Source organism: Megascapheus bottae, chromosome 5 (genome assembly GCF_031878675.1).
Source record: "Megascapheus bottae isolate mThoBot1 chromosome 5, mThoBot2.hap1, whole genome shotgun sequence".
Taxonomy (NCBI): Eukaryota; Metazoa; Chordata; class Mammalia; order Rodentia; family Geomyidae; genus Megascapheus; species Megascapheus bottae.
Genome location: NC_143513.1, coordinates 55,335,824 through 55,361,567, shown reverse-complemented (window position 1 = coordinate 55,361,567; position 25,744 = coordinate 55,335,824). Strand labels below are relative to the sequence as shown.

The window sequence follows — 25,744 nt, the reverse complement described above, 5'->3', positions numbered from 1 at the left end:
TATTCAAATGTCTGGTAACCATAGGTATTCTTTTAGCTTAGTGATCATGAGGGCAGGAATGGTAGAAATGTAGATACAAAATTTAACCTAATTCAATTTTTTCGTGACTTAGCTTTTTAAATTATTGTTTAAATTTTTATTGTCAGGGTAATGTATAGAGGGGTTACAGTTACATTCACCAGGTAGTAGGTGCATTACTTTTCACACATTGATACTCCTTCTCATGCTTTTGACCCCATTTCCCTCTCCCCACCCCCTCCCAATCATCTTGTTTTCCCCTTTCCCCTTCCTATTTCAAATAATCAAACAAATGTATATACAATATACCAGGTAACAAAGTCAGATACAGTTAACATATGATATTAACCGAAGGGCAAAAAATGAGAAGAGAAATAACTATCCTTTGCTAGAATAAAGATTTCTTGTTAGTTACAAGCTGTGAAAATGAGAAGACATTGTTGTCTTGATATTGCAGTTTTAGATAGACTTGAGAGGCTCTATGTTTTCAGAGACTTAGAGAAGTTGCACAGTTTATTTTTTACTTTTAAAATTTTTATGGTGTAGGTGATATACAGAGGAGTTAAAGTTATATAAGTCTGGTATTGAATACATTTCTTTTTAAACAGTGTCACTGCTTCCCTCATTTTCTCCCAACTTTTTCCCTCCTCATCTCCGGTTTGCTCCCCTCACATTGTACAGTTCATTTCCACCACAGTGTCTAGTGAGTATCACTGCTGAATTAGTTCACGCTTGGTCCCATCATTTCTGTGCTTCTATGGTTTATTTAAAGAAGGAAAGGTCAGGAGAAGAAGATAAGTCAGAAAATGTGGATCTATGTTTCTGAAAAAAAAAGTTACTTATTTGCTCCAATTATAGTAGACATTCAAGTACTCAGTACTGAGATTGTGGCAAGAGCTATTTCTTAAAAAATGATATCAGAAACAGAAAAAACTGACCAGGTCATAAAAGAAGAAAATGTATGCACCCTTGAGCTACAGAGTGCAGGATGATTTTGCCACATTCAACCTGTTCTGCAAGACCAAGGGCTGTATGTCAACTCATCCTTCTCCCCAGATCACATCCCAGAAGCAGCATCTGCAGAAACAACCAACCATCAGTTTTCAACACACAGCTTGCCTTTTGCTTTGCAAAAGGTCAGGTGGAAAAATGCGCAGAACTGGGGGAGCCTGAAAAAAAAACCAGAACTAATTCAATCATAGGCTTAAATACAAAGGCTCTGAAGACTAAAAAGTTTATAAAATGTCCAATGTTTAAAAATTTTGACAGGCAGTTTTCTACCTTAAACTTTTGAAGCAAGTCTACTCGTCCTTCTTTTTCTACCTCTTTTGATGGTAAATTCTTCCCCCTTCTCACTCCCACCCCTTTATCCCACTGAACTACTCAGCTCTGGGTTTCTATTAAGAATTCTCTGAACTTTTATTTCTCCATAAGAAAATCTATTTGATTATGACTTCATTTGTGTTTGACCTTGTTGGACAAGAACCTTGAAGGTCTAAAAAGGATTTTAAAAAATTGAGACAGCTTTATTTTTGCTTTTTGTTTTTATTAGAGGTTAAATGTAATCAATAGAGTTTGATAGTCTAAGTCAGAGAAGCATAATTTTTATGCTAGTGAAGGCTGCATCATGAGACTTTAGCAACAGCAATATCAGAACACCACAAATTCACAAGTTAAAGATATTAGTAAATTCTAACCACTTAAGCTTCTTTTAAGAATCCCAGGTTGAAGGTAGAATCTACTTTTCTTAATTACTTAGGCTCCTAGGACAACATTCAATCTTCAACTAGCAGGATTAGTAGGAGTATTTATTTATGAAATTCCTCCTTTTGTTTCATATTCACTAGCTTTTAATTTATCTGGTCTAATTTAAGAATTATTTTTTCCAGGAATGAGAGTATATTATTAATAAAAATTACTCAACATTTTACATAATAGCATGCAGCCTTACCCTTCATACTTGCTTATTTCTGAGAAGTTATGTATACTGCCTGCTGCTTTTTAGGGAAACACATGGCAACCAAGAGTCCACTGCTTAAGACCATTGTTTTGAGAAATCAGCTTTTTTAAGGAAACAGATGATGCAGTTTTTAGAAATATCTAGAAAAGAGAGAATCTCACTGCCAGCAGTGCATATAATATGCTGCCCAAAACAATCAAGGACATATTTACAAAACTGATGAGCAGAGGTCTGGAAGTTTAACCTAGTGGTAGAGTACTTGCCTAGCCTGCACGAAGACTGGGGCTCAATTCCTCGGTACCACATAGGTAGAAAAAAGCCAGGTCCTGAGTTCAAGCACCAGGACTAGCAAAAAAATGATGAGCAGAGGTAGTCAGTTTATCAGGTATATGCATTGGTGTGTTTTTATGGACACACACCTATTAAAAACACATACACAAAAAGTAGCTTTATTTTCTCACATAGAAAAGACTTCTGGAGCCGGAAGAGACACCGCGTCGCCCATGCCCTTTCTTTTCCAGCCAGCCAGCCTTGGCCTCGGATCCAGAAGCCGCCCTGATGTTGATGCCCAAGAAGAACCGGATTGCCATTTATGAACTCCTTCTTAAGGAGGGGGTTATGGTGGCCAAGAAGGATGTCCACATGCCCAAGCACCCAGAGCTAGGAGACAAGAATGTACCCAACCTTCACATCATGAAGGCCATGCAGTCTCTCAAGTCTCGAGGCTATGTGAAGGAACAGTTTGCCTGGAGACATTTTAATTGGTACCTAACCAACAAAGGCTTCCAGTATCGCCAGATTACCTCCATCTGCCTCCTGAGATTGTGCCTGCTACCTTGAGCCGCAGCCGACCTGAGACTGGCAAGCCTTGGCCCAAAGTCTGGGGGATGAGAGGCCTGCAAGACTCAGAAGAGGTGAAGCTGACAGACACCTACAGACAGAATGCTGTACCCCATGGTGCTGACAAGAAAGCCCAGGCTGGGGCTGGGTCGGCAACTGAATTTCAATTTAGACGTGGATTTGGTCGTGGACAGCCACCCCAGTAAAGATGGAGAGGATTATTTCGTGTTGAATAAACTTGTAGCCAGAAAAAAAAAAATCTTCTGGACTTGGGAGCTACAAAATTTACATTGGTAATAAAGTTACAAACTGATCAAAATCCAATATTAACATCTCCCTTTAAGTTGTAACAAAATTAAGAGTATTGTTTTATTTTCTGTCTAAAATTTAAAAATATTTTTGAAAAAGAACAATAATTTTTATACAGCCTACCTTTGATGAGAAAACTGTCTGAAAAACAATAAAATTATCCCAGATGCAAGCAAATGGCCTATTTCCAAGTGTATTGAAAAAAATTAACATTCTGATCAGTCTCTGGCAAGTCATATTCCATTAACACAAAAGCATTTACAATAAAAATCTGTACAATGAAAAATTTTAGAAAGCTCTAGGTGATATGAAACTTATTTTGGGAAGTAATTTACTCAATTAATTTCTGATACAGAGTCTGGCTGTCTCTTGAAAAATGTATTCTTCATTTACCAAATATTCATTGAATGCTTCTATGCCAGGCACTGTGTACAGGAATTGAGAACATAACTGTGTGAAGATCAGAGAAAATTTCCTCTCTTGGATACTGGAGGCAGTCAATCAATCAATCAACATACATTACATCCCATAGTGATGCGCAGTATAGATAAAAAAGAAAGCACAATAATGAAAAGAATGACAGCTTAGAAATGGATGAATTTGTATTATGTTTGCATATATGTGTATGTGGGAGTATGTATGGATCTATCTTTTCTCATAAAGATTTTCTGATGAGGACATTGATTTCAAAGGAAGAATAGACAAGAACCCTGAAACTGTGTAGAATATCTGAAGGCTGAGAAATTAAAAAACATGCACCTGCTAACATAGAATCATGCTCAATGGGACTCTAGTGTAGAATAAGGATATGAATCATCTTCAGAGGGATAGTCGATGCTATCTTTAAGTTTCATAAAAATTCCAAGCAGTAATTGACCTACGAGAATTTCTCATGAGAAATTAAAATGCATATTATGAAGGCTGTGCTTACTACCTAATTATTGATTTGTGACTTCTTCGCTAGCTCATAACACTATGCAAAGGTTAAGTCCTGTGTTCATACAGAACTCATAGTTCCCAAGAAAACATGGTCAGTTTATTGTCCTTCTAAAGTATCCTTCTTTTCCTCTACTAATCTCATCTCACTTGACATATGTTGATTTCTTCTCTGACCAGTGTCACTACTTGCTTGTCATTGGTCTTGATAAATTAGAACTCCATGCATGGAGAATTTTATTTCCTGTTTCTCTCATATATATCTCAGACATCAGAAATCTACTTCTTCATGGTTGAAGAAGACTTAATAATCTATCTCAATTTTATCCCCAAAGGAAAATCTCCTGTGGGTTCTGTCCAGAACAACCTCCCCTCATTCTATCATTCCATCCACCAACACACAATAACCATTAAGCCTAGGGAACAAGATCATTTCATTTCACATTTTCCTCTTCCGCCAGACATGATCTCTGGAAATGGATTAGAAAGATCTTTTGTCTGATCCTTTACTGTTCTTTTATTTAAGTTCTAAGTTTTCTGTCTATTTTCCTTTAGAGATTTGTACTGACATCTCAAATCAAAGTTTTGGAACACAAGCTCTATGTTCTTTCCCCCAAAGTACAGCTTTTATATTAAAAAAAAATCTTTGGCTTTCTAAACTGTTATTTTTTTCCTCATGGATGTCAAAAGCCTTCTTAGAGATTCAAAACCTGGCTAATTGGCTGTCGATTTCCAAGTTTGGGATATGTAGGGAAATTTCCTATGGGCAAATTTAAATTGGGAACAAAGAACTTCTGTGCTAGAATATTTAAAGCCTTTTATTCCAGGTTAAGATAAAGCAGAAATTGTTCAGTTACATACATAGTGTGATTAAAGAGAACTGTTTTCACTACTTTTATTAACATCAATTAGTTTTACAAGAGGATTTCATTCTGATGTGTCCATGAATGCATACAATGTAGTCTGATCAACCTGACTCCCCATCATGTTCTCTTCCCTCTGTCTCCATTCCCCAGGCAACCTTAGCAAGCTCCATTGTTCTATTTCCATACTTGTATATAAAATAGTTTGAACATACCCACCCTTTATGATTTCCCTCCTCATTCCCACTAGTACCTGCCCTCTGAACATTCATTTTATTGGTACTTTCTGCAACTTCACTGCATATTTTCTTTTTTCTTGTTAAATATTCATTTTAATTGTTATTGTTAAGGTGATATACAGAGGGGTTACAGTTACATAAGTCAGTTAATGAGTACATGTCTTTTTTAAGTTAATTTTTTAATTGTAATTAATAGAAGGTTACATTATATTTGCCAGATAAAAGGTGCAGTACTTCATAAACATTGATCTCTATGAACAGATACAATCAATTTTGGACTTGTTTACTTCCTCACACATCCTTTTCTTGCCCTCTCACAATCCTCTCAAGTCCACAATCACATGTGTTCATTAGCATAACCTTATTTGTATTTAGATATATATATATGTTTAGCTATTATGTCTAGCATTCATATGACTTTTCAAAAAATGCCAATTTGTTCTTTCTTAAGCAATCTGCTTACTTCACTTAACATTATCTTCATTTCCCTATAAATGATGTTTGCATTCTTCTCTGTATTCATTCTTCACTGCATACATAAACCTAGTTTTCTTTTTTTATATTTTTTATTGTAATTAATAGAATGGATACATTATATTGACAAGATAGAAGGTGCCTTACTTTACAAACATTGATACCCTTTCTCATGTCTTGGTCCCCATTTCCCTCTCCCTCCCCCCATCCCTCATCTTGTTTTCCCCCTTCCCTATCCTATTTCAAATAACCAAATAAGCATATATACAATATATCAGACAACAAGGTAAAATACTGAACAATATGAGATAACCAAGGGACAGCAAAAGAGATGAGAGATAACAGTATATTAAGGACAACAATCACTCGTTACATGGCTTTTGTTTCTATATCCTGGAAGTCCTTTTATTATCATCCTATATGACCTTATGTATCTAGTAAACCTAGTTTTCTTGATCTCTTATTCAAATATAATGCCTCCAGGGTATTTTCACAACTTGACTACTATGAATAGTGGTAGAATAAACATAAACATGCATTGGCCTTTACTGGATTCTTACTTAGTTTCTATATATGTCTAGGAGTGGTATTACTGAATTTTGTGGTAATTCTATTTTGATTTTTTAAGGAATGTCCATAATAATTTTCATAATTATTGAAGTAGTTTAGAAATGTTTTTTTCCTAATATTCTCACCCAGTATTTTTGTTGTATTCTTGATTATAACTATTCTGATTATAACTAGAATGAGAAGGAATGAAATAAAATCTTAATGTCATTTTGATTTGCATTTTAGGGCACTGTCCCTGAGCTCTTCAACTAAAGGCTAGGGCTCTACTCCTTGAATCACAATACTGGTGGTTAATTGGAAATAAGATACTCATGGAGTTTCATGCCCAGGCTGGGTTTGAACCCTAATCCTCAGATCTCAGCCTCCTAAGTAGCTAGGATTACGGGCTTGAGCCAACATGCATGGCCTCAATTGCTAGCTTTTTCCCAGAGCTTTTCTCGTAAAAGAATTTTAGGTTTTCGTCAAGGCCTTTTCTATATTCACTATGTTGATCTTGTTATTATTCTGTCTTTAATTCTGTTTATGCACTGTTATTTATTTATGTATATATTTTGAAATAAATCTTTCATACTTGGAAGTAAGGCAACTTGATTATGTACTATAATATTAATTTGGTTTGCGTATATTTAGAGAATTTTTGAATCCATATCCATAGAATACCTCCATCTAGGTAACATATTCTTCAGACCTTAATGTCTGATCCTTCAAGATCCAACACTTTGATTTCTATAAAATATTCTCTCAGACAAAAATATTCATTTGATTTCTTTATAGTACTGTCAGAGAAAAACAAAGATGACTTTGGAGTAATATTCTCCAGCACGGAAAAGTAAATGCATTTCTCAGTGTCTGTGACAGGTTTGACTGTTGAAAGCTTTGTCCTAAGTGTGGTAATTGTACTTGACAACATTCAGTCCCATTTCATTACCATATAGTTATTTCTTTATAAAGCTATCTCATCTGACATATAATTTTTAATATTATGTAGTTAATAATGATGAAAAAGCCTACATTTCCAGCCCTGACTCTCTAGTCTCAGCTACATATCTAAACATTTATCTACAGAGACTTTTGTTAGATGTTTCATAGTTGCTTCTATTAAAAATGAACAAAATTGAACTACTTTCTCCAATTTTCTTAGCATTCATAATCAAATTTTATCAAGTTATAGGCTGGAAAGCTTTCAAAATTGAATATTCATGAGAAATGAAAAAAAAGAAATGCAGTAAATTTTACTTCCTGATGCTACTTTATCTTTTTGAATTATTCTAAATGAATTCTTACAAATACCTCCCTTGTTCACTAAATATCAACCCTACATTATTTGTGTGATATTTCCTGGTTGATAAGATTTTCCTTAAGAAAAATGAGATTTCTTTAAGAAACCCTTCAATATTTTCTTTATTTACTTCAAGGGAAAAAAACAAACAATGTTTGTTTGCTTAATACTTAAACAAATACATATGTCAACATCTCTCTATAGCTGTCTTTCTCATTCTATGTGCATATATATATGTATATATGCTATATAAATATGTATGTATAGTGTTTGAGTGTGAGTGTGTATATGTGTTTGAATGAATAAACTATCTGAGTTTTGTATCAGGTATTCAGATTTGTTGGATATAAGTTGAGGCCCAAGGAATTTGAATGTTAGCCACCACTGGAGTTAATTGGAAGTCCTTGAAACATCCATTGTGAAAGTGCTGTATGTAAGTGACGTCTTTTTGTCTACTTTTCCCTCAGAAAACAGCACATTGCCAGTGCATCATGCAGTACAAATCTACTAAATAAGTGAGTGAATCTGTACCTGTTTTTTTTCAGAATTAGTTACAACTCACTGTCAGCTGCAATAACACAAAAAACAAAATATGAAAGTGTGTTTCTCTTGTCACGTATTTGCATATTTTAGATATTGACTAGGTTGCTTCGTGCTAACAAATGGTGCAAAACCAGGACTGGACATAAATTTTCTGAGTCATCTGAACATAGTGAACAATTCAAGTTGCATGAAAAAAGTCAAAGATTATGTTCATATTAAATTGATAAATGATATAAGAATTACCTTCATCTTAAGAGCTATCTACATATCTATAAGTGGCTTGTTGCTTGTTTTAGTATTAACTTAAAATTTCTCATTTAGCATTTAATGTCTGTATATCTGTCTTTCTAGGTTAAGAATCTATACAATTAGCTCTAATAGAAATCTAAATTTAGAAATCTAAGAAGTCTATTAATAGGTTGAGTAAAAAAAATCTGCATTTGTCTCACCATTTTGTTGTTCCCCTTTCCTTTTCCAAATCAGAAAAATGTATATGCAAGACATGTACCAAAATAAAAAACTGAGACAACAGAGGATAAACCAAAGGGGGAAAAACAAAAAATAAATAACTTCACACACCACATTTAAAAAGTGTTCAGATAAAGGACAAAAGGTGAACCAATGCAATAGTGATACAACTTGAGGTTAGAGAGGCTGAGGGGATGGAAAGTGGGAGTAAAATGAGAGAGGGGGTAACCATGTTCCACAAGAAGTGTAATCATTACCTTAGTAAAGGAACAGTAACCCCTGCACTTTGATTTCTAGTCTCTTTGTTGTCTGAGCCTTACATCCCTTCACAGCCTTACAAAGGTTTTGAAACTGATGAGAGCAAACACCAAAAGACTGAACATTTCTGAAAACAACTGAATAACCTTTGTCCCTACCTTGTACCTTACTTCCTCTTTTTTTCTTCTCTTCAACATGTAACGGTTCAGACAGTTGAATCTTCCAAAAGCCTTACAATGACAAGGTTTCTTAAAACTCTGCTTACATTTTTCTGTGCCTTAATGTGATATCTCAAGTTTTACTTCATTGAAGATACTGTTACCCCCTCCTCTTTATTAACAGACAATTCTCTCAATTCTGTTTTATATGTACCTGTACTGCTGGTTTTTTTTTCTTTTCCATGTGTAGACCCTTTGTGACATTTCTTACTGAAAGATAAGATCCCAGATCACTTAACACATAGTAAATTTTTAACCTGTAATAACATGGGCAGCAGAGATGAATGTAGTTGCTAACATTTAACACCACCCACACACTTGAATACACTTGTATTTTTGCCAAATTTTCTTGTTTATTGACACACATTAACATAATATTTGAATTTAAATTTCAGAATCGAATGAGTTCTTATAATTCTCTGAAAACTTCCTAGCACACTTGAGAAATGTTCCATTGTAGATGATGGAGTTTACCACTTAAAAAAATATTGCAAAGGCTGGTGGCAAGGCTCAGTTGGCAGAGAACAAGCCAGTGAGTGAAAGCTTTAGATATTGAGTTTGAGTCCTGTTCTCAGAACTTAAGAAGAAAGAAAAAAAGAAAGAAAGAAAGACGGACAGACAGACAAAAAGAAAGAAAGAAAGAAAGAAAGAAAGAAAGAAAGAGAAAGAAAGAAAGAAAGAAAGAAAGAAAGAAAGAAAGAAAGAGAAATAACCAACCATTTGGCTGGGCTTAGGTGGCTTGGCTGGTCTATAATCCTAGCTATTCAGGAGACTGAGATCTGAGTATCTCAATTCAAAGTCAGTTGGGTTAGGAGAGTCCATGAGTTGCATTTCTCTAATTTAACACCATGTTACTGTATATGTTGTTGCTACCTGATACATTGTATATAAGTTTACTAGTTTATTAGAAATAGGAAAAGGAAGAGGGGAAAATGAGATGATTGGGAGGGGGTGGTGGGAGGGAAATAGGGACAAAAACATAAGAAGTGGTATCAGTGTGTGAGAAGTAACACACCTACTAACTGTTGAATGGAACTGTAACCCCTCTATACATTACCTCGATAATAAAAAATGAAAAACATATATATTCCTATGTAAATGAATGTTTGCATTAAAAAAAAACCTTTTAAGTGCTTACATGGAACTCTGGCTCAACTGATAAAATGTTAGACTTGAGCACAAAAGCTTAGGGAGAGTGCCAGGCCTGAACTCAAGCCCTGGGACAGTCACATTAAAAAACATAAGCCAAAAAGAAAACAAAACAAAAAACAAAACTTGTATCCAGCATCTCCATTATTTTAGCTCTAGGTCCAAGCATCAGCAAGAGAGGAATGTGGGTATCCCTTGCTGTCTTAACCATGCTGTGCTTATCACTACTACCCACTCAGTGAACAATGGCTTTTCATAAAATGCTGATAAGATTGTGAGCAATTCTGTTGCTTTCTATCTTGTACTTGCTATCAATGCTCTTTAACAAGGTTTTTCAGCATGAATTCCTGGTTTCTAATTTAGGATCAAAAAACAGCATCCTGCATCAACCAAATGGCTGTTCCTTTCTTGTATGAATGAACTGTGCTCTTTATCTCTGATAAATGATATATGTATTTTGTTCTCTCTCTCTCTCTCTCTCTCTCTCTCTCTCTCTCTCTCTCTCTCTCTCTCTCTCTCTCTCTCTCTCTCTCTCTCTCTCTCTCTCTCTCTCTCTCTCCTTGCTTTTCTTTCTTTTGTGCTGATCCTAGGGCTTGAACTCAGGATCTGGGCACTTTCCATAAGCTATTGTGCTTGTGCTCATGACTAACATCCCATTATTTTCATTACTTGAGCCACAGATCCACTTTTACCTTACTTGTTTGTTTATTTAATTTATTTATTCACTATTTATTTCTTTACTTATGACCCTTAATTGAAAATACAAGTGTCACGGGCTTTCCAGCCCAGGCTGGCTTTGAATCAATGATCCTAAGTAGCTAGGATTATACACATCACCCACTGATGTCTGCAATATATTCTTTTTTATTTTTCCCCATTACCCAGTTATGTGTCATATCTCAATTCAAAGTTCTTTTTGTCAGATTTTTCTTGATTACTTCATTCCAAATTTAAATTAGGCTTATTTTCCTATTCTCAATGAGTCCTATTTATTTATTTATTTATCATTGTGTGTGTGTGTGTGTGTGTGTGTGTGTGTGTGTGTGTGTATGTATGTTCACTTTGTTCTTTTTATGCAACTCATTCAAATCCTTTTCTCTTGAAAGGTCCATAAAGCAGAACCATTTTTTTCCTCATCATTTTATGCCTGGAGCCCAATATGTGTTTTGTCCTAAGGAGAGCCTACATATTTTTGGATGAGCAAATAAATGAATAAATCACCTTTTTATATATCACCTTCCTTTCAGCCTATGACAGTGATTTGAACTGTATGTTGTATACGATGTACTTGCCTTGATGAAGATACCTGTTGATTTTAAAAAACTCAATCTTTTTTTCTCCACTACTTGGAAATGTATCTGAGATAGAGTAGATGCATGATGATTATTTCCTGAATGAGCATATGAATATGATATTAATGTGAACAGCAAGGAGTGCAACATGTTTGCACATATGGTTTGAGAAAGGTAGATAAAGTGGGAAAGAAACAGGCTGATTGCTTGATAATTGGCTGTAATAAGCTTATATTTTACACTTTAGATTAATAGAAAATATAACAATCACAGAAAATGGAGTTTGGCATTATTGGGTAAGGAGACATAAGTTGAGAAAAGTTTTCCAATTTTCTACCAGACAGATTTTCACTGGCAGTCTTTCCTATAAATAACCCATAGACAGGCAGAAGACCATTCTTAGTCCTCAACAGATCTTTTACTAAAACAGGAGTGCCTCTAAGAAGGAAAGTTCAAGATGTCTTCTTGTTTTACCATTAAAAATAGTTGATGGGGTGCCGGGAGTTGGCCTAGTATGCACAAAAACCCAGTTCGATTCCTTGGTATCACATACATAGCAAAAGGTGCTGTGGCTCCAATGATAGAGTTCTAGCCTTGAGAAAAGCCCAAGGACAGTGCCCAGGCCCTGAGTTCAAGCCCCAGGACTGGCAAAAAAAAAATAAAACAGTTGATGGGAACTAGACAGTCACATGTCATCTATTGATTAATGTGGAAAGAGTTGGTTTTTATAGAAAGTATTTCATCTGGACACTAGTGCACATGCCTGTAATCCTTCCTGCCCAGGACACTGAGATCTAAGGACTGTGATTTGAAGCCAGCCTTGGTAGTACAGTTGGAACTAGAGTGGTTTTAGTGGTGAGTGCTAGCTTGGAGCAGCAAAGTTCAGAGATAGTGCCCAGTACCCTTGTTGAGTTCAAGCCCCAGAACCAGTATAAAAAAATAATAAAAGAAAAAGGAAAAGGCAATTTCAGATAATTTTTTATTCAGGAAAGCACCATCATAACTTATCATTTGGATCAAAATCTATTAATAAACTCCTACAACTATGTTGGGAAGAGAAATTTAGGATTAGGTAACAGTATTAAATTGAAAGGTTCTTAAGATTTGGTGAACAAAAACAATAAATTTAGGGGAAAATGTATAGCTGGGCCATGCTCCCACTGCTGTATCTGCTTTTTGCTACATCTTGAGGCAAAAGAAATGAATGAAGGCAAGATGTATAATGTCACACTTCATTAATATAAAAAGAATGACAAGCGAAATAAAAACATAAACAACATTTAATCAGGATAGAATGGTGAATCATTTTCTACCTTCTTTATAGCCCTACTCTCTCATTTGATTCACTGTTTTTTCACTTAGTTTTTTTGACCATAGGCATACTGTTTTCCTTTTATTTTAAACTTCCAATTACTGAAATATAGAAAACTTAGATCATATGGAATTTTAATATGCCCTACATCCTATTTCTTTCATTACTGACATATTACTATCCTTATTTATATAAAAAGAATAGTAGTGATAGATCTTCCCATACTATTATTATCACTAAAGCCCCAAATCATTCTTGGGACTGTGTGTATGATAAATTTGTGGTCTGTCATGGGGCTTGAACTCTGGGCTTGGACACTGTCCTTGAGCTCTTCAGCTCAAGTTTTACGCTCTACCACTTTGATCTGCAGCACCATTTCCTGTTTTCTGTTTGCTAATTGGAGATAAGAGTTTCAAGGCCCTTTTGTGCCTGGGCTGGCTTTGAACTCATTCTCAGAGTCTCAGCCTTCTAAATAGCTAGGATTACAAGCATGAGTCACTAGTGTCCCCATAAATTTGTGACACTAACTGTATATTTTTACTAGTAAACCAATATTAGTATTTTATTTACTAAAATTTTGTTTCTTAGCTTTTTCCTTAATGTCACATTAGGATCTTTTTTTACTCTGACAGTTTCTGAACAAGATTTCTGTTTAAAGAACATTACAGCTTTGAGGAAGTCTGGCCAAGTATTTCATAGTCAAAGTAAAGAGTTTCATGAAGGAAAATGTTTTCTCATGACAATGTTTTCTCTGAGTGGTTAACTAAAGGGTGCATAGAATTTTCAACATCTCATGGAAAAGGAGCATACTAACCAAATGATATTGCTCTTGATGCTGGCCTTGATCATCTGAGAGAGGTTGTTTGTCCAAGGATTATCACAATATAGTTTCTAATTTTGTGACCCACTACTGTATTGTCTGAAAGGAAGTGGCTGTGTAGGTGCTTTAGAGTGGAGGTAGGCCACTTGAAGACAGAAGATATTATTTAGAATCCAAAAGAAATATGCATTTTTTGTCTCCCACAGAATGATTCATAATTTTATGGTAGGCAATGATTAATAATATATATTGACCAAATAATTTCAAATTTTGTTGGCTAAGTGGTTACATATTTTGGGTATTAGGGTGCTCTTTAGAGTGGGTTGCTGTACTTCTATGCTATATTGCAATAGAATGTCGTGTGTGTGTGTGTGTGTGTGTGTGTGTGTGTGTGTAGAGATAGAAAGAGTTGTTTCCTTATTTTCTTACAGTAAAAATGTTCTAGGCTTATCTTATATACTTATTACTCCAACGCCCAAATAATCCATCTTTACAATTATCATAATTCCTTTATTGGAAAATGAAGAATGGTGTTAGAAACCAAGATTTGTTGTTAAGTATACTGCGTTATTACTGGACTGTTTTTCTTTTAGGCTCTTTTAGAAGACTGAGTAAAAAAATTATGTTTTACTAACTAATCTATCTGTCTATACTTCTAAAACATGTAGCCATTTTTCCAAGTTAAGTTGAACATGAGATCTTGTAGTTCATTCTAGAATAATAGCTCTTCTTATCTGTAAATTCATACTTCCAAAGTAAGAAGCTACTTAAAATTTCCATTTCAGTTACATGGATAGCAGTATCTGAAGTGATAATTCTTAATACCACTAGTAAAACATTATCAACTGATTACGGTGTTTATATGCATTCATTTTTTCTATAGCTTTATGAATTCCCTCCAAAACTAGTCCTCTCACATCCTCACAATCGATTTGACTGCATGCATTTGTGCAATGGTTGGATTCTCTTGTCACAATCAATTCCTTCTCAATATTCCCTTGATACCTTAAAAACCTTTAAAAAGTATTTCCATACAGTATTTCCAAACTAAGTCTAGTTTGTGGTATAATGTTCTGGGAATATTCACAAATGGACAATGTCATTTCCTTTCTTATAATACATAACAATCCTTTTGGCCTGAATATCTGTTGCACATTGCCTAATTCTTGGTAGAAATGGCCAAATATATATTATCTATATTTCAGTCCACCTAACTCAGTTTTTTTGTACTCCCACTTCTCTTGTACTAGTACTAGGGCTTGAACTTTAGGCCTCATGCTGTTACTCAGCTTTCTTCATAATGGCTGGTGCACAGCTACTTGAGTTACAGCTTGAGTTTGACAATTTGTTGGTTAATTGAAGATGGAGTCTCACAGATTTTCCTGCTCTGGATGACTGGAGCCAAGCATTCATATTCTGTTATTTTGTTGGTCGTGGATCTTCAACTCAGGGCCTGAGCACTGTCAACCAGCTTTATTACTCAAGACTTACAACCTACCACTCTGATCCAAAACTGCACTTCAGGTTTTCTGGTGTTTAATTGACTTTCTTGACAGGGGTAGCTTTGAACTGTGAGAAACTGAAATCTCCACCTTCTGAGTAGGTAAGATTACAAGTGTGAGCCATGGCACCTGGCTTCATGTACTTTTGTTTTGCATCTTTGTTTCTTTTTCTATGTATTTTTATGGTTATTGTGAAGGTGATACACAGAGGAGTTACAATTATCTAACATATGAATTAAGTTTTTTTGAACAATGTCACCTTTCCTTGCTTTCTCCCAGATTTTCCCTCCCTTCCTCACCCACCAGTTGTGTGTAGTTCATTTTCAACATATTTTCCAGTGAGTAGCACTACTGCACCTGTTTACCCATTGTCCCCACCATTTCCAACCCTCTCCCTTGCCCACCTAAAGTCAGACACATGAAGGAACAAGACTAGAGGTACAAGTAACAAAAACAGCAACAAAGAAAAGAAAAATCCTCTGAGAACAAAGGAGGATACTCTGAGAACACAAGGGAGCAATACCTATGTGCATCTGATCATATAAAAGAATATTTATCATGTAATTTTTAAACTTACAAGTTTTAAACATTGGTGTGTAGAAGTGTCTACAATGAATACTTTTCCTGGCAATGAGTAGGGTTGGTATAAGGGTCGTATGATAACTACTTTACTGTTGTTTCAAACTATTCTTTAAAAGGGAAATGGTGTCACCTGTGTACAGGACCTTTCATGCAGTGCTTTTTTTTTTAACATTTTATTGAACAACTATCGAAAAACACATGGAAGAGATTTTTATTGATGGTTATTTTGGGACACAAAATTCTTTATAAGGTCAGCAAAAACCTGCTGGAGGTATCATGGAAGGAGTTCTCATTTCTTTGTGTCCTCTACTTAAACAAGATTAATTCTTGTAATAATGAATGCGGAATAACACAAAAATATACACATATTAAATATATATATATTCAATTTCTTTGTCCCCCTGGGGAATCCAGGTATATGTGGAAAACAATGACCTTTTATACTACCCAACTGCACGATTTTAATGGCACAATTTTAATTCAATATTGCTTCTGATATTTAGGAAACCAGACATATAATCTCCATCTCTGCAGGGGAGCTGAGCACTTACAGTCTTCTCTTGCCAATGCTGTCTGCCTATTTTTGCCCAAAGACATAATAACTATTTTAGGTAACTTCATACTGTGACAAGGCCTGTGTTGCATTAAACGAAATGAAGACTTTTTAGACTAAATTATCAGATGATTTTTAAGTCAAGACAAATTGGGGTGGATGTATAAGTAATTTGGGTATAATATAAAACTTTCTTTTGCAATTTTTACTTTGGCACCCCCACGAAAAGCTCTTTTATTCTCAGTTTACAGACATGTTCTCTTTCTTATCAGTTTCATAGTCATTTCCAAGGTGTTAATTATCTGAATCAATCATGTTTCTTTCTTTAAGACAAATAATTCATTTGGGTAAATTATGATAAGCATTTGAGTTGAAATATTTTTAATGGTAGTGTGGAAGATACTGGCCAAGTTTAAAGATACTGATGAAGGTATACATACAAGGTAGAGGTTTCCTAAAGAAAAATTTGATGTCGTTTGCAGAGGGGTATATAGGGGATTAAACCATGGCCTGGGTGCTGTCCCTTAGCTTTTGTGTTTAAGTCTGTCACTCTACTATTAGAGCCACAGCTCTACTCCTGGTTTTTTTTTTCTCTCTCTCTTTTTGCTGTTGATTAAGGATAGGAATCTCTCACACTTTCCAGTCTAGCCGGATTTGATTGTAATCTTTAGATCTTAGTCTCTTAAGAAGCTAGTGTTACAGATGTGAGAAACAAGTCATCTGTCTTCTAACATATAAAATTCTTTTGTTATATTAGATTCCTTGTGAAAAACAAAAATCATTGCACTTAGTATTGATAGTTTGCTCATTATGCTGTCTTCCATTGCTGCATAACACTGTAGTATCCAGAGATTTTAATAATTTGGATGTGAAAAAAAAAATTTTATCTTTCACTGAACAGAACTGTTTTCTATAATGCAGCCTTGCTTCTATTACACTCTACCTTGATTTTCTTTTTTTTTCTTTAAGAATTTTTATTGGCATAAATTAGTTGAACAGTGGGAATGACATTTCCATACATATATCTTAGGTGTCCCAATCAAATTCATCTTTCCATCCTTCTGTCTCGTCCTCTTCCCTACCACTTAAAACAATTTCAACAGGTTTCTTCATTGTATTTTAAACCTAAAAAGTATATGACAAAAATATATGATATGTTTTCATATATTTCTCATATTTTCTTCATCATGTATATACACACAGATGCATATATACATACATACCATAGAATATTACCCAGCCATTAACAAAAATGAAATTTTGTCATTTTCTGGTAGCTAGATGAAATAAATTTCCCGATATTCATTCCTTCCTTCCTTCCTTCCTTCCTTCCTTCCTTCCTTCCTTCCTTCCTTTTTCTTTCCTTTCTCCTTCCCTCCTACCTTTCCTCTCTACTTTCTTTTCCTCTTTCCTTCTTTCTTCCCTATTTCCTATCTTTGATTCTGGTTTCCATATTGTATTCTATAGCTTAATTCATACAAATAGTGTACAATGTGCCTTCCCACACATCCATGCTGAAGTTTTGTTTGTTTTCTTGATGATAGCCACTCTCACTATTATCAAGTTGGAACCTCAATGTTGTTTTGATTTGCATTTTCTTAAGGTTAAGGATGTTGAATTTTTCATGTATTTACAGATCATTTGTACTTTATTTTTAATTGCCTGTTTAATTCATTTACCTGCTTATTGAGTTATTTAATACTTTGGCATGTGATTTATTTGAGCACTCTATATAATCTGGATGTAAGTACTTAGACAGAAGAATAGCTTGTAAAGATTATCTGCTACTTTGTAGCCTTTTTTCACATATTTTTACTGTAATTTAATAAAAGGGTTACATTATATTCACCAGATAGAAGGGGCATTACTTCACATACATCGCTACCCTTTCTCATGTCATGATACCCATTTCCCTCCCCCTGCCCTACCGCTCATGTTGTTTTCCCCCCTTCCGTATCCAATTTCAAATAACCAATCAAGCATACAACAAAACCTAGATACATAAGGCCATATAGTATGATGCTAAATGAAAGGACCTCCAGGATATAGAAACAAAAGCCATATAATGAGTGATTGTTGTCCTTAATGTACTATGTTATCTCTCATCTCTTTTGCTGTCCCTTGGTTATCTCATATTGTTATAGTATTTCACTTTGTAGCCTTCTTTATGCTGGGAATTCTTGGTTTTGGTTTGTATGAGCTCAGAGATTAATGCAAGATTTTCACATTATTATCTGAGGTATTAGAATCTTATTCAGGAAATAGTTACCTATGTCTATATCCTGAAGTGATGTCTCTGTTCTTTACTTTGAATTGATTTTTGTGTTGATTGATTTTGTACAGGCTGATAGATAAGTCTACATTCAAAGAATCTTGAATCTTTTACCTGTGGACGTCATTTTTTTAATTGAAAACTATTTGTGGGAGAGATTTTCCTTTCCAGTGTATGCTTTTGGCCTCTTTGTCAAGAATCAAATTGGTCTATATCTCTGCAATTATTCCAGCCTTTCATTCTATCTACATATCTGTTTGTGTACTGGTATTATGTTGCTTTTATTTACTATGGATTTATAATATAATCTGAGAACAGAAATTAGGAAATTTCCATTACTATTCTTTTGCTCCAGGTTGCTTTGGCTATTTGAAGTATTTTATGTTTCCCTATGAATTTTTTTATTTTCTTAAGCCTATTCTTGTGAAGAATATCATTGAGATATTATTTTGCTAAATATTAGTTGCTTATAGATTGTTTTTGGTAGAATAGTCATTTTTATAGCACTAATCTACAGACCTATGATTCTGAGGGATATTTTTGTCTTCTGTTTCATGTGGGGTTTTTTTGGTATTTGAGAACTTTTTTCTTTTTTATTGTTTTTTTTGTTCATATATTTTTATTATAATTAAAAGAAGGGTTACCTTATATTTGCCAGATAGGAGGTGCATTAATTCACATACATTGATACCCTTTCTCATGTCTTGGTCCCCATTTCCCTCTCCTCACCACCACCCCTCAACTTGTTTTCCCCCCTTCCCTATCCAGTTTCAAATAACCAAATACAAATATATCTAATATATCAGATAACAAAGTGAGATACTATAACAATATGAGATAACCAAGGGACAGCAAAAGAGATGAGAGATAACATACTACATTAAGGACAACAATCACTCATTAGATGGCTTTTGTTTCTATATTCTGGAAGTCCTTTCATTTAGCGTCATACTATACGGCCTTATGTATCAAGGTTTTGCTCTATTGCAAATCTCTGCTAGGAGAGCACAAAGTTTCTACTGATTATGACAAACGAGGGAAACCATTGAGCCTATGTTCCTTTGAGTCTGGCTTACTTCACTTAATATGATTTTTTCTAAGTCTTTCCATTTCCTAACAAATGGGGCTATGTCATTCTTTCTGACAATAGCATAAAATTCCATTGTGTACAAATACCACATTTTGTTGATCCACTCATTAACTGAGGGACATCTGGGTTGGTTCCATATCTTTGCTATGGAAAATAGTAAAGATGGTAAATAGTGCTTCAATGAACATCGTTGTGCTAGTGGATTTAGTATGTCCTTGTTTCTGGAAAATTGAGTAAATGCCTAATAGTGGAATTGCTGGGTCATAGGGGAGCTCTATGTTTAGTCTTTTGAGGAACTGCCATATTGCTTTCCATAGTGGTTGGACGAGTTTTCACTCCCACCAACAGTGTAGTAGTGATTCCTCCTGGCCACATCCCCTCCAGCATCTGCTGTTATTAGTTTTCTTGATCCTGGCCATTCTAACTGGAGTGAGGTCAAATCTTAGAGTTGTTTTGATTTGCATTTCTTTTATGACCAGAGATGTTGAACATTTCTTCATGTGTCTATAGGACATTTTTGTTTCTTCTTCAGAGAAGACTCTCTTTAAGTCTTTGATCCATTTTTTAATGAGATGGTTGTTACTCTGGAGATTAGTTTTGGAGTGATTCAATTTTTTGAGCTGTTGATATATTTTAGATATGAGGCCTTTGTCTATTGTATGGTTGGTGAAGATGTTCTCCCACTCTGTAGGCTTCCTAATTAATTTAATAACTATGTCCTTTGCCATACAAAAGCTCTGCAGTTTAATGCAGTCCCACTTATCCATACTTCCTCTGATTTGTTGTGTTTCTTGGTCCTTATTAAGATAGTTTTGACCTGTTCCAAGGAGGTCTAGTGTGTGTCCTATTCCTTCTTGTAAAGTTTTCAGTGTGTCGGCTTTTACCTCGAGGTCTTTGATCCATTTGGAGTTAATTCTAGTGTAGGGTGACAGAGAAGGATCCAAGTTTAGTTTTCTGCATGTGCTTAACCAGTTATGCCAGCACCACTTGTTGAAGAGGCTGTCTTTCATCCATACTATTTTTTTTGGCTCCTTTGTCAAAGATTAGGTGGCCATAAGTCTGTGGGTTAATATCTGGGTCCTCAGTTCTATTCCATTGGTCTTCCGGCCTGTTCTTGTGCCAGTACTTGATAACTTTTATATGGCATCATTGTCTTTGTTAGGTTTATTCCTAGGTATTTACTTTTGTGAATGGGATCATTTTCCTGATTTCTTTTGCAGACAGTTCATTATCAGTATATCAGAGAACTATTTGCAATAGCAATTGATATAGGATTTGAAGTAAATGAAATGTAGCTGTGGTTATGGAAGGGAAATTTCACTGAAGAGACAAACTTTGTGAATCTTAGTAGAGTGAAAAAGGATGAAGTTTCTCTTGTCTTCTTTATGCTGTGTGTATGCCCACCTATGAGGAACTTTTTCCTTTTTTATTATTTTTTTATTCCCAGTTTGTGTCTCTTCATTTTAAAGATCACTGTCAGAAACACATGGGGCTATCACATATCCATTTATGTTTTCATGGTTGCATACAAGGTGTTCGTGCAATGCTAATTCATTTTAATTTTTGCCAGAAATGGTAGAGTTGATATGTTGAATTTCAGGGTAAAATATAATCAGCAAAATTTTGGAATTTAGATTTGGTTGAAATGAGTCCTCTGCCACCTTCCCCTCCCCATGTCTACTGGTGTTCAAAACTATGCTTTGAAACATGCACCCCAGGGTGGCCCAGCTGTTGTAATAGCAGGTTGAGGGACTTTACTCCACCAAAGTTCTCTGGCTCAAAGAAGCCAAGACATGGTTTTATGCTCCGGGAACTTTCTGGGGACCTTTATAGAGTTTAACCGAAGGATTTTTCTTTTTCTTAGTAGAAATGTAACCAATACATTGCTTTAGGGAAACACTCTCTTTCTCTGAATGATTTGTAGAACTAGGGCTTCAACTCAGCCCGAGTGCCATCCACATGAGTCACAGCTCCACTTCCAATGTTGGGTGGACAACTGGAGATGAGAGTGTCTCTGATTTTTCCTGTTCCCCTGTCTTCTAGCTATGACCCTCAGATCGCAGCATCCTGAAGAGTGAGGAATGCAGATGTGAGACAGAATGCTGAGGAACTTTTTCCAAAGACACTGAATGCGTTTATAACTGAAAACAACAAATACAGATGTACGTAACTGTCTTACGTACTAACTTTCTCTGAGCATCCCTTTGGTTTCTATCTTTTTGGACAGAACATAGTTGACAAGGACTGATTATCACTTTTGGGCTCTGCCCTTTTGGAATTTGCTTGCCTTTACAAAATTCTTTCAGTTTCCTTTGAAAGCCACCCTTACACCTTGTTCAACAAGAACATGTTATCTGTATGACCTCCGAGTGAACTCCTTGTTTGTGTCAAACATTTATTTGGCAGCATATCCAATATTTTAGTTTTCTCTTTCTTCTGTGAGTACATTAAGTATCAGCCTGGGTCATGAGTTAGCTTTTTCAAGTGGTAGGGCAGGTCTTTCATCCTTTGTATCTCTGAAAGACCTTTCAATAATGGCTCCCTATAGCAACATATTGAAAGAATAATGAAATCAAATGATTTGTAAAGCTCTGAGATTTACTGACTGAATACTTTTCCACCTGAGAATATGCCTCAGAGTCTGCTCAGTGATGTGTATTAAACTGATTTGTCAGTCTCTGGTTTCTTGAGGAGGGTGTTCTAGCTGCAAAGTCCTTTCTTTACCTGATCAGATCCTTCCTGAGAAATCTCTCAGGCTTTCAGAAGCAAAACAGGTTTGAAATGTTTTTACGTTTCTCTTTCCTCAGTGTGTTACAGACATTTGCATTGTTGTCACTTATTGCTGTGATGCATTTTTTTGAAATAGCTTGTGAATGAACAATTTTAGACATATTGGAACAAACAGTGCAATCTGGTGGGAAGAAAATGCTATAGTTTATCCAATTTGTTTTTAAGACCTCTTTTCAGAATTTTAGGTACAGAAAAGTAATCAAAGCAATTAATTAACTGAACCACATTAATTATTAATAATTCATTTTTGTATCGGACCTGAACTCAGGGCCTGGCCTCTGTTCCTTAAGTTTTTGATCAAGGCTGACCATTCTATTTGAATCACAGTGCTACTTTTGTTTTTTTGGTGATTAATTGAAGGTAGCAATTTCATGAACTCTTCTGCCTAAGCTGGCTTTGAACTGCATCCTCAGAAATCATCCTCCTGATTCGCTAAGACTACAAGGTTGAGCCACTGATGCCCAGAAGCCAAAGTCTTTGTAAAAGATAAATATTTCCTAGATATTTGTTGGTTGAATATTTTGATACTATTTTTAAAATGTAAGCTATACTTACTACACATAAATAATTTTTAAAATAGAAAAAATTGTTTCAGGTTCATTGAGATTTGTACCAAAAAAGACGTGATCATGGAATTCCTGAAATTTTGAATAGGAAACTTTTTAAAGCAATTGACATTAAATTTTTTAAAGAAAAGCACAATATGGAAATAAGTACAAAATGAAATCAATACAAGCTATTTAAATTAAATAGAAAATATTTATATGCAAGATTTTGAAACAAATTTGAACTAACAAAGTACAGATGAGTGAATGAGATTTTGATTATATAAGAAGAACATGGCTTTCTAACCATTCCTGCTTAAATCATCATATCAATTATACCACATCTTGGCTGAAAAGACTCACAGCCAGGCTCTAACTTTGGAAAGTAGCTTTCTGAGGAATGTAAAGCTATTTTATTACTTCCTGGCTGTTCATTTATATTCTTTTTTTTTTTTACTAGAAATGCATTTTTTCCTTAGGGAGGCAGTGATATAGTCCAATTATGTATGAAAAATCTGCTAAGAAATGATGGAACCTGAAGGCTCCAAAGCATGCATTCTGAGAGTGTCTGTTTCTGCATGCTCAAAACGCAAAGGAAATAAAAGAACTACAACTATAATAACAGGAATCATTATTCAGCACTCCTTAGGAATGAGGCAGTCTGCAAAACACTTCTCAATTCTCATCATATCACAAGAAAGACATTATCATTCTTATCTTAAAATGAGTGAAATGAACTATAAACAATAAATCATATTCTGATGACTATACAGCCTAGAAACTGTAGAACTGGTGCAACTCACTTCTGCTTTATCCTGGTATCTCTATTACTAATTGCTTTTACAATAGTTCAAATATTTAAGGAATAAATTCATCTCTGTAGAGACAGATTATCATGTAGTATAAGCAGGAGGTAAATGACTTCTAAAATTCCTGGGAATTTGTCCAGGCACATTACAAATGAACTGTATTAGAATATTCTGAGAGTAATCAAGTTTGTAATTAAGGACACCCAGGAAATCCACCCACATATTTCTAAGCAAAAAGTGATGTCCTAATGTACAGGGTTTTTTTTTCAAATTTAAATAAGTAGAGAATAAATAAAATAAATGTTATAAAAAAACTTTTACACATTAAAGAAAAATGTTGAGCTCAAGTTGTTTGGAAAAATATGAAATCTTCTTCCACTTGGCTCATTTGGGGAAGAAGCTTGAAAAATGGCCAAGTAACTCCCATAAGGCTGACAGAACTTCAAACAGACACCAAGTGAGAACAAACAATCTGGGGTGGTAAGAGTAGGGGTCTGAAACTCCTGCTGACTGATCTGATGTCCACTCATACTGTTGAAGATTTACATATCTCATATGCCTGAGTACAGCTGCCATGAATATTTTAGAGCTTCTGACTGATTTTGTTAGCTCATAAGTTGGCCCTCCAAGCATGAGGTTGAAATGGAAACTTAGGAAATTCATATTGGAGTGCCATAGATAAATAGGGCAGTATTTAAAATACAAGATCAATCCATCTTTTGGCATGGATTTAGAATCAGTCATCTCCATTAGTCAAGGATCACAACTTTCAATGGAGCTTCTCAAGTAGTCCAACTTCAAATAGCTTTTATCTCAAACAGGTACTAGGCTAACTGGGACACATAATGCAAATGATTTTACAAAGTTTGTTCAGCTAACCACATATCTTTAACATATTTATTTCATCTACTACAATTGCTACAAATTTATATTAAGTTAATTAATGGATGCTCTGGGCATATATTTGGATAAATTTGAAGCACTTATAGTATCTTTGAGCTAACATTTTGAATTACAATATTTATAATGAACTGGTCATATTCTATCTGATGTAATTTATCAATGACACATAGTTTTAAAGCACATATTAGGCAATATTACATTGGGCATGTGATACATGGAAAATGGAACAAAATTAATAAATTGTGTGATCTGGATTAACCGTTAGCATAAATATTCATGTAGTTGTGGATCAAGAAACCTTTTTTGACATTATTATCTTAGGTTCAAGTCTGACTAAGACTAGCTCACTAAAATAGATTTCTACATTACTAATTACTTATCATTTCTTGAGTCTTTTAGTGACATTGGAAATGGTGTATTTCTACTCAAATAATTGTGTGTTGGGAATAACAGGTATTTTTTTTTTGCATTGAATCTTTTCCCAACCACTTGACCTAGAATGAATACCTGCTCTTACTACTTTCCCTTCCTTTCTTTTGCAGTTTCTGTTCAGATATTATATCCACTTACTATCATGTGCTTTACTTTGTGACTTCATTTATTATTTGCTCTCCTCCAAACTAGCATATCACTATACATGTACAAACATTTCTGCTTATTGATTTCACTTTTGGCCAAAATTGCTCAGCACAGAGGAAATAAGCAATATGTATTTCTTCATTAACAAATAAAACTATCCCACAAAAATATTACTTTTGGGAACTAAAATCTATTATTTTAGGGAGGCAATAAGAAAACATGTGTGTATGCATACATGCATATGCATTGTGCATATACGCATATATATTCATATATATATATACTTACAAACTTTGCATGGAAAAGGAAGTGAAGTTAAAGAATTAAAATATTTTCTATGAAATTTGTTATGAGTGAATTTTGCTCCAACTTAATATTTATTGTAAAATTTTCTTCAGGAATATATATAATCTATGGGACTAAACAATCCCCAAGTAAAATAATCTAAAATGAATCAAAACCAACTTCCATGCATCTGGAAGACAATAAAATCTGGTAAGAATAATATTATTTTTAGGCAATGCCTTTTACTTTTTGCAAAAAATTCCCATTCTTGTACAATTTAAAATAT

General features: G+C 34.7%; 1 pseudogene; it reads left to right on the top strand.

The window, feature by feature from the left end:
• Positions 1-2,536: 2,536 nt before the first annotated feature.
• On the top strand, positions 2,537-3,024 carry LOC150063425 (small ribosomal subunit protein eS10 pseudogene; annotated as a pseudogene).
• The last annotated feature ends 22,720 nt before the right edge of the window (positions 3,025-25,744 follow it).